This window comes from Anomaloglossus baeobatrachus, chromosome 4 (genome assembly GCF_048569485.1).
Source record: "Anomaloglossus baeobatrachus isolate aAnoBae1 chromosome 4, aAnoBae1.hap1, whole genome shotgun sequence".
NCBI lineage: Eukaryota > Metazoa > Chordata > Amphibia > Anura > Aromobatidae > Anomaloglossus > Anomaloglossus baeobatrachus.
In genome coordinates this window covers 651,437,214-651,446,076 of record NC_134356.1, presented here as the reverse complement: position 1 = coordinate 651,446,076, position 8,863 = coordinate 651,437,214, and the positions used below count along the sequence as shown (strand labels likewise).

Here is an 8,863-nt window from a genome sequence, read left to right as displayed (position 1 = left end):
GGATACTATCTGTAAAAAATGATTTTGCCTGGTCAGAAAAAGTGAGAAAAATTGAAACCTCAGACATAAATTCCAGATGATACAAATTTATTCCATCTGAAACACAAAATTGAGATTGGACAGAAATATTTGCCTATTTTTCTGATTGGATTGGTAAGAAAACAGCAAAGGCACGTTTCGCAATAACCTCCTGCTGCAGCTTTTCCTTTGCTTTATCGATGTGGTGCGAAAGTAGTGGTGCGAAAGTAGAGGTGCTTCTCCAACAGGGCCAGTGGCGCAATGGATAACGCATCTGACTACGGATCAGAAGATTGTAGGTTCGACTCCTATCTGGCTCGAGAAAGTTGCCATGATCGTATAGTGGTGAGTACTCTGCGTTGTGGCCGCAGCAACCCCGGTTTGAATCCGGGTCATGGCATTTTGTGGTTTCTTCACACAGCTTTAAAGTTGATTTTGGATACTTTGCAGCAATCAGAAAAGAGGCAAACATTTCATTTTGTATTTGACTTGTGGTACTCTTGCTTTCGTTGGTTACTATCTGTAAAAAATGATTTTGCCTGGTCAGAAAAAGTGAGAAAAATTGAAACCTCAGACATAAATTCCAGATGATACAAATTTATTCCATCTGAAACACAAAATCGAGATTGGACAGAAATATTTGCCTATTTTTCTGATTGGATTGGTAAGAAAACAACAAAGGCACGTTTCGCAATAACCTCCTGCTGCAGCTTTTCCTTTGCTTTATCGATGTGGTGTGAAAGTAGAGGTGCTTCTCCAACAGAGCCAGTGGCGCAATGGATAACGAATCTGACTACGGATCAGAAGATTGTAGGTTCGACTCCTATCTGGCTCGAGAAAGTTTCCTTGATCGTATAGTGGTGAGTACTCTGCGTTGTGGCTGCATCAACCCCAGTTCGAATCCGGGTCATGGCATTTTGTGGTTTCTTCACACAGCTTTAAAGTTGGTTTTGGATACTTTGCAGCAATCAGAAAAGAGGCAAACATTTCATTTTGTATTTGACTTGTGGTACTCTTGCTTTCGTTGGTTACTATCTGTAAAAAATGATTTTGCCTGGTCAGAAAAAGTGAGAAAAATTGAAACCTCAGACATAAATTCCAGATGATACAAATTTATTCCATCTGAAACACAAAATCGAGATTGGACAGAAATATTTGCCTATTTTTCTGATTGGATTGGTAAGAAAACAACAAAGGCACGTTTCGCAATAACCTCCTGCTGCAGCTTTTCCTTTGCTTTATCGATGTGGTGTGAAAGTAGAGGTGCTTCTCCAACAGAGCCAGTGGCGCAATGGATAACGAATCTGACTACGGATCAGAAGATTGTAGGTTCGACTCCTATCTGGCTCGAGAAAGTTTCCTTGATCGTATAGTGGTGAGTACTCTGCGTTGTGGCTGCAGCAACCCCAGTTCGAATCCGGGTCATGGCATTTTGTGGTTTCTTCACACAGCTTTAAAGTTGGTTTTGGATACTTTGCAGCAATCAGAAAAGAGGCAAACATTTCATTTTGTATTTGACTTGTGGTACTCTTGCTTTCGTTGGTTACTATCTGTAAAAAATGATTTTGCCTGGTCAGAAAAAGTGAGAAAAATTGAAACCTCAGACATAAATTCCAGATGATACAAATTTATTCCATCTGAAACACAAAATCGAGATTGGACAGAAATATTTGCCTATTTTTCTGATTGGATTGGTAAGAAAACAGCAAAGGCACGTTTCGCAATAACCTCCTGCTGCAGCTTTTCCTTTGCTTTATCGATGTGGTGCGAAAGTAGTGGTGCGAAAGTAGAGGTGCTTCTCCAACAGAGCCAGTGGCGCAATGGATAACGCATCTGACTACGGATCAGAAGATTGTAGGTTCGACTCCTATCTGGCTCGAGAAAGTTGCCATGATCGTATAGTGGTGAGTACTCTGCGTTGTGGCCGCAGCAACCCCGGTTTGAATCCGGGTCATGGCATTTTGTGGTTTCTTCACACAGCTTTAAAGTTGATTTTGGATACTTTGCAGCAATCAGAAAAGAGGCAAACATTTCATTTTGTATTTGACTTGTGGTACTCTTGCTTTCGTTGGTTACTATCTGTAAAAAATGATTTTGCCTGGTCAGAAAAAGTGAGAAAAATTGAAACCTCAGACATAAATTCCAGATGATACAAATTTATTCCATCTGAAACACAAAATCGAGATTGGACAGAAATATTTGCCTATTTTTCTGATTGGATTGGTAAGAAAACAACAAAGGCACGTTTCGCAATAACCTCCTGCTGCAGCTTTTCCTTTGCTTTATCGATGTGGTGTGAAAGTAGAGGTGCTTCTCCAACAGAGCCAGTGGCGCAATGGATAACGAATCTGACTACGCATCAGAAGATTGTAGGTTCGACTCCTATCTGGCTCGAGAAAGTTTCCTTGATCGTATAGTGGTGAGTACTCTGCGTTGTGGCTGCAGCAACCCCAGTTCGAATCCGGGTCATGGCATTTTGTGGTTTCTTCACACAGCTTTAAAGTTGGTTTTGGATACTTTGCAGCAATCAGAAAAGAGGCAAACATTTCATTTTGTGTTTCACTTGTGGTACTCTTGCTTTCGATGGTTACTATCTGTAAAAAATGATTTTGCCTGGTCAGAAAAAGTGAGAAAAATTGAAACCTCAGACATAAATTCCAGATGATACAAATTTATTCCATCTGAAACACAAAATCGAGATTGGACAGAAATATTTGCCTATTTTTCTGATTGGATTGGTAAGAAAACAGCAAAGGCACGTTTCGCAATAACCTCCTGCTGCAGCTTTTCCTTTGCTTTATCGATGTGGTGCGAAAGTAGTGGTGCGAAAGTAGAGGTGCTTCTCCAACAGGGCCAGTGGCGCAATGGATAACGCATCTGACTACGGATCAGAAGATTGTAGGTTCGACTCCTATCTGGCTCGAGAAAGTTGCCATGATCGTATAGTGGTGAGTACTCTGCGTTGTGGCCGCAGCAACCCCGGTTTGAATCCGGGTCATGGCATTTTGTGGTTTCTTCACACAGCTTTAAAGTTGGTTTTGGATACTTTGCAGCAATCAGAAAAGAGGCAAACATTTCATTTTGTATTTGACTTGTGGTACTCTTGCTTTCGTTGGTTACTATCTGTAAAAAATGATTTTGCCTGGTCAGAAAAAGTGAGAAAAATTGAAACCTCAGACATAAATTCCAGATGATACAAATTTATTCCATCTGAAACACAAAATCGAGATTGGACAGAAATATTTGCCTATTTTTCTGATTGGATTGGTAAGAAAACAACAAAGGCACGTTTCGCAATAACCTCCTGCTGCAGCTTTTCCTTTGCTTTATCGATGTGGTGCGAAAGTAGAGGTGCTTCTCCAACAGGGCCAGTGGCGCAATGGATAACGCATCTGACTACGGATCAGAAGATTGTAGGTTCGACTCTTATCTGGCTCGAGAAAGTTGCCATGATCGTATAGTGGTGAGTACTCTCCGTTGTGGCCTCAGCATCCCCGGTTCGAATCCGGGTCATGGCATTTTGTGGTTTCTTCACACAGCTTTAAAGTTGGTTTTGGATACTTTGCAGCAATCAGAAAAGAGGCAAACATTTCATTTTGTGTTTGACTTGTGGTACTCTTGCTTTCGATGGTTACTATCTGTAAAAAATGATTTTGCCTGGTCAGAAAAAGTGAGAAAAATTGAAACCTCAGACATAAATTCCAGATGATACAAATTTATTCCATCTGAAACACAAAATCGAGATTGGACAGAAATATTTGCCTATTTTTCTGATTGGATTGGTAAGAAAACAACAAAGGCACGTTTCGCAATAACCTCCTGCTGCAGCTTTTCCTTTGCTTTATCGATGTGGTGCGAAAGTAGTGGTGCGAAAGTAGAGGTGCTTCTCCAACAGGGCCAGTGGCGCAATGGATAACGCATCTGACTAAGGATCAGAAGATTGTAGGTTCAACTCCTAACTGGCTCGAGAAAGTTGCCATGATCGTATAGTGGTGAGTACTCTGCGTTGTGGCCGCAGCAACCCCGGTTCGAATCCGTGTCATGTCATCTTGTGGTTACTTCACACAGCTTTAAAGTTGGTTTTGGATACTTTGCAGCAATCAGAAAAGAGGCAAACATTTCATTTTGCGTTTGACTTGTGGTACTCTTGCTTTCGATGGTTACTATCTGTAAAAAATGATTTTGCCTGGTCAGAAAAAGTGAGAAAAATTGAAACCTCAGACATAAATTCCAGATGATACAAATTTATTCCATCTGAAACACAAAATCGAGATTGGACAGAAATATTTGCCTATTTTTCTGATTGGATTGGTAAAAAAACAACAAAGGCACGTTTCGCAATAACCTCCTGCTGCAGCTTTTCCTTTGCTTTATCGATGTGGTGCGAAAGTAGTGGTGCGAAAGTAGAGGTGCTTCTCCAACAGGGCCAGTGGCGCAATGGATAACGCATCTGACTAAGGATCAGAAGATTGTAGGTTCGACTCCTAACTGGCTCGAGAAAGTTGCCATGATCGTATAGTGGTGAGTACTCTGCGTTGTGGCCGCAGCAACCCCGGTTCGAATCCGTGTCATGGCATCTTGTGGTTACTTCACACAGCTTTAAAGTTGGCTTTGGATACTTTGCAGCAATCAGAAAAGAGGCAAACATTTCATTTTGCGTTTGACTTGTGGTACTCTTGCTTTCGATGGTTACTATCTGTAAAAAATGATTTTGCCTGGTCAGAAAAAGTGAGAAAAATTGAAACCTCAGACATAAATTCCAGATGATACAAATTTATTCCATCTGAAACACAAAATCGAGATTGGACAGAAATATTTGCCTATTTTTCTAATGGATTGGTAAAAAAACAACAAAGGCACGTTTCGCAATAACCTCCTGCTGCAGCTTTTCCTTTGCTTTATCGATGTGGTGCGAAAGTAGTGGTGCGAAAGTAGAGGTGCTTCTCCAACAGGGCCAGTGGCGCAATGGATAACGCATCTGACTACGGATCAGAAGATTGTAGGTTTGACTCTTATCTGGCTTGAGAAAGTTGCCATGATCGTATAGTGGTGAGTACTCTGCGTTGTGGCCGCAGCAACCCTGGTTCGAATCCGGGTCATGGCATTTTGTGGTTTCTTCACACAGCTTTAAAGTTGGTTTTGGATACTTTGCAGCAATCAGAAAAGAGGCAAACATTTCATTTTGTGTTTGACTTGTGGTACTCTTGCTTTCGATGGTTACTATCTGTAAAAAATGATTTTGCCTGGTCAGAAAAAGTGAGAAAAATTGAAACCTCAAACATAAATTCCAGATGATACAAATTTATTCCATCTGAAACACAAAATCGAGATTGGACAGAAATATTTGCCTATTTTTCTGATTGGATTGGTAAGAAAACAACAAAGGCACGTTTCGCAATAACCTCCTGCTGCAGCTTTTCCTTTGCTTTATCGATGTGGTGCGAAAGTAGTGGTGCGAAAGTAGAGGTGCTTCTCCAACAGGGCCAGTGGCGCAATGGATAACACATCTGACTACGGATCAGAAGTTTATAGGTTCGACTCCTATCTGGCTCGAGAAAGTTGCCATGATCGTATAGTGGTGAGTACTCTGCGTTGTGGCCGCAGCAACCCCGGTTCGAATCCGTGTCATGGCATTTTTTGGTTTCTTCACACAGCTTTAAAGTTGGTTTTGGATACTTTGCAGCAATCAGAAAAGAGGCAAACATTTCATTTTGTGTTTGACTTGTGGTACTCTTGCTTTTGATGGTTACTATCTGTAAAAAATGATTCTGCCTGGTCAGAAAAAGTGAGAAAAATTGAAACCTCAGACATAAATTCCAGATGATACAAATTTATTCCATCTGAAACACAAAATCGAGATTGGACAGAAATATTTGCCTATTTTTCTGATTGGATTGGTAAGAAAATAACAAAGGCACGTTTCGCAATAACCTCCTGCTGCAGCTTTTCCTTTGCTTTATCGATGTGGTGCGAAAGTAGTGGTGCGAAAGTAGAGGTGCTTCTCCAACAGGGCCAGTGGCACAATGGATAACGCATCTGACTATGGATCAGCAGATTGTAGGTTCGACTCTTATCTGGCTCGAGAAAGTTGCCATGATCGTATAGTGGTGAGTACTCTGCGTTGTGGCCGCAGCAACCCCGGTTTGAATCCGGGTCATGGCATTTTGTGGTTTCTTCACACAGCTTTAAAGTTGGTTTTGGATACTTTGCAGCAATCAGAAAAGAGGCAAACATTTCATTTTGTGTTTGACTTGTGGTACTCTTGCTTTCGATGGTTACTATCTGTAAAAAATGATTTTGCCTGGTCAGAAAAAGTGAGAAAAATTGAAACCTCAGACATAAATTCCAGATGATACAAATTTATTCCATCTGAAACACAAAATCGAGATTGGACAGAAATATTTGCCTATTTTTCTGATTGGATTGGTAAGAAAACAACAAAGGCACGTTTCGCAATAACCTCCTGCTGCAGCTTTTCCTTTGCTTTATCGATGTGGTGCGAAAGTAGTGGTGCGAAAGTAGAGGTGCTTCTCCAACAGGGCCAGTGGCGCAATGGATAACGCATCTGACTACGGATCAGAAGATTGTAGGTTCGACTCCTATCTGGCTCGAGAAAGTTGCCATGATCGTATAGTGGTGAGTACTCTGCGTTGTGGCCGCAGCAACCCCGGTTCGAATCCGGGTCATGGCATTTTGTGGTTTCTTCACACAGCTTTAAAGTTGGTTTTGGATACTTTGCAGCAATCAGAAAAGAGGCAAACATTTCATTTTGTGTTTGACTTGTGGTACTCTTGCTTTCGATGGTTACTATCTGTAAAAAATGATTTTGCCTGGTCAGAAAAAGTGAGAAAAATTGAAACCTCAGACATAAATTCCAGATGATACAAATTTATTCCATCTGAAACACAAAATCGAGATTGGACAGAAATATTTGCCTATTTTTCTGATTGGATTGGTAAGAAAACAACAAAGGCACGTTTCGCAATAACCTCCTACTGCAGCTTTTCCTTTGCTTTATCGATGTGGTGCGAAAGTAGTGGTGCGAAAGTAGAGGTGCTTCTCCAACAGGGCCAGTGGCGCAATGGATATCGCATCTGACTACGGATCAGAAGATTGTAGGTTCGACTCCTATCTGGCTCGAGAAAGTTGCCATGATCGTATAGTGGTGAGTACTCTGCGTTGTGGCCGCAGCAACCCCGGTTCGAAACCAGGTCATAGCGTTTTGTGGTTTCTTCACACAGCTTTAAAGTTGGTTTTGGATACTTTGCAGCAATCAGAAAAGAGGCAAACATTTCATTTTGTGTTTGACTTGTGGTACTCTTGCTTTCGATGGTTACTATCTGTAAAAAATGATTTTGCCTGGTCAGAAAAAGTGAGAAAAATTGAAACCTCAGACATAAATTCCAGATGATACAAATTTATTCCATCTGAAACACAAAATCGAGATTGGACAGAAATATTTGCCTATTTTTCTGATTGGATTAGTAAGAAAACAACAAAGGCACGTTTCGCAATAACCTCCTGCTGCAGCTTTTCCTTTGCTTTATCGATGTGGTGCGAAAGTAGTGGTGCGAAAGTAGAGGTGCTTCTCCAACAGGGCCAGTGGCGCAATGGATAACACATCTGACTACGGATCAGAAGATTGTAGGTTCGACTCCTATCTGGCTCGAGAAAGTTGCCATGATCGTATAGTGGTGAGTACTCTGCGTTGTGGCCGCAGCAACCCCGGTTCGAATCCGTGTCATGGCATCTTTTGGTTTCTTCACACAGCTTTAAAGTTGGTTTTGGATACTTTGCAGCAATCAGAAAAGAGGCAAACATTTCATTTTGTGTTTGACTTGTGGTACTCTTGCTTTTGATGGTTACTATCTGTAAAAAATGATTCTGCCTGGTCAGAAAAAGTGAGAAAAATTGAAACCTCAGACATAAATTCCAGATGATACAAATTTATTCCATCTGAAACACAAAATCGAGATTGGACAGAAATATTTGCCTATTTTTCTGATTGGATTGGTAAGAAAACAACAAAGGCACGTTTCGCAATAACCTCCTGCTGCAGCTTTTCCTTTGCTTTATCGATGTGGTGCGAAAGTAGTGGTGCGAAAGTAGAGGTGCTTCTCCAACAGGGCCAGTGGCACAATGGATAACGCATCTGACTATGGATCAGCAGATTGTAGGTTCGACTCTTATCTGCCTCGAGAAAGTTGCCATGATCGTATAGTGGTGAGTACTCTGCGTTGTGGCCGCAGCAACCCCGGTTTGAATCCGGGTCATGGCATTTTGTGGTTTCTTCACACAGCTTTAAAGTTGGTTTTGGATACTTTGCAGCAATCAGAAAAGAGGCAAACATTTCATTTTGTGTTTGACTTGTGGTACTCTTGCTTTCGATGGTTACTATCTGTAAAAAATGATTTTGCCTGGTCAGAAAAAGTGAGAAAAATTGAAACCTCAGACATAAATTCCAGATGATACAAATTTATTCCATCTGAAACACAAAATCGAGATTGGACAGAAATATTTGCCTATTTTTCTGATTGGATTGGTAAGAAAACAACAAAGGCACGTTTCGCAATAACCTCCTGCTGCAGCTTTTCCTTTGCTTTATCGATGTGGTGCGAAAGTAGTGGTGCGAAAGTAGAGGTGCTTCTCCAACAGGGCCAGTGGCGCAATGGATAACGCATCTGACTACGGATCAGAAGATTGTAGGTTCGACTCCTATCTGGCTCGAGAAAGTTGCCATGATCGTATAGTGGTGAGTACTCTGCGTTGTGGCCGCAGCAACCCCGGTTCGAATCCGGGTCATGGCATTTTGTGGTTTCTTCACACAGCTTTAAAGTTGGTTTTG

General features: G+C 41.3%; 11 non-coding genes across 11 annotated transcripts; all 11 read left to right on the top strand.

Annotated features, from left to right (window-relative positions):
• Nucleotides 1-265: 265 nt before the first annotated feature.
• Nucleotides 266-338, top strand: TRNAR-ACG (transfer RNA arginine (anticodon ACG)). Its single transcript has one exon. It is a non-coding gene; the product is annotated as a tRNA-Arg (tRNA).
• Nucleotides 339-1,824: 1,486 nt separating this feature from the next.
• On the top strand, nucleotides 1,825-1,897 carry TRNAR-ACG (transfer RNA arginine (anticodon ACG)). Its single transcript has one exon. It is a non-coding gene; the product is annotated as a tRNA-Arg (tRNA).
• Nucleotides 1,898-2,868: 971 nt separating this feature from the next.
• Nucleotides 2,869-2,941, top strand: TRNAR-ACG (transfer RNA arginine (anticodon ACG)). The gene has a single exon. It is a non-coding gene; the product is annotated as a tRNA-Arg (tRNA).
• A 442-nt stretch (nucleotides 2,942-3,383) lies between these two features.
• Nucleotides 3,384-3,456, top strand: TRNAR-ACG (transfer RNA arginine (anticodon ACG)). The gene has a single exon. It is a non-coding gene; the product is annotated as a tRNA-Arg (tRNA).
• A 1,594-nt stretch (nucleotides 3,457-5,050) lies between these two features.
• TRNAH-GUG (transfer RNA histidin (anticodon GUG)) lies at nucleotides 5,051-5,122 on the top strand. Its single transcript has one exon. It is a non-coding gene; the product is annotated as a tRNA-His (tRNA).
• Nucleotides 5,123-6,556: 1,434 nt separating this feature from the next.
• Nucleotides 6,557-6,629, top strand: TRNAR-ACG (transfer RNA arginine (anticodon ACG)). The gene has a single exon. It is a non-coding gene; the product is annotated as a tRNA-Arg (tRNA).
• Nucleotides 6,630-6,637: 8 nt separating this feature from the next.
• On the top strand, nucleotides 6,638-6,709 carry TRNAH-GUG (transfer RNA histidin (anticodon GUG)). Its single transcript has one exon. It is a non-coding gene; the product is annotated as a tRNA-His (tRNA).
• A 376-nt stretch (nucleotides 6,710-7,085) lies between these two features.
• TRNAR-ACG (transfer RNA arginine (anticodon ACG)) lies at nucleotides 7,086-7,158 on the top strand. Its single transcript has one exon. It is a non-coding gene; the product is annotated as a tRNA-Arg (tRNA).
• A 456-nt stretch (nucleotides 7,159-7,614) lies between these two features.
• TRNAR-ACG (transfer RNA arginine (anticodon ACG)) lies at nucleotides 7,615-7,687 on the top strand. The gene has a single exon. It is a non-coding gene; the product is annotated as a tRNA-Arg (tRNA).
• Nucleotides 7,688-8,672: 985 nt separating this feature from the next.
• TRNAR-ACG (transfer RNA arginine (anticodon ACG)) lies at nucleotides 8,673-8,745 on the top strand. Its single transcript has one exon. It is a non-coding gene; the product is annotated as a tRNA-Arg (tRNA).
• An 8-nt stretch (nucleotides 8,746-8,753) lies between these two features.
• On the top strand, nucleotides 8,754-8,825 carry TRNAH-GUG (transfer RNA histidin (anticodon GUG)). Its single transcript has one exon. It is a non-coding gene; the product is annotated as a tRNA-His (tRNA).
• Nucleotides 8,826-8,863: the final 38 nt, after the last annotated feature.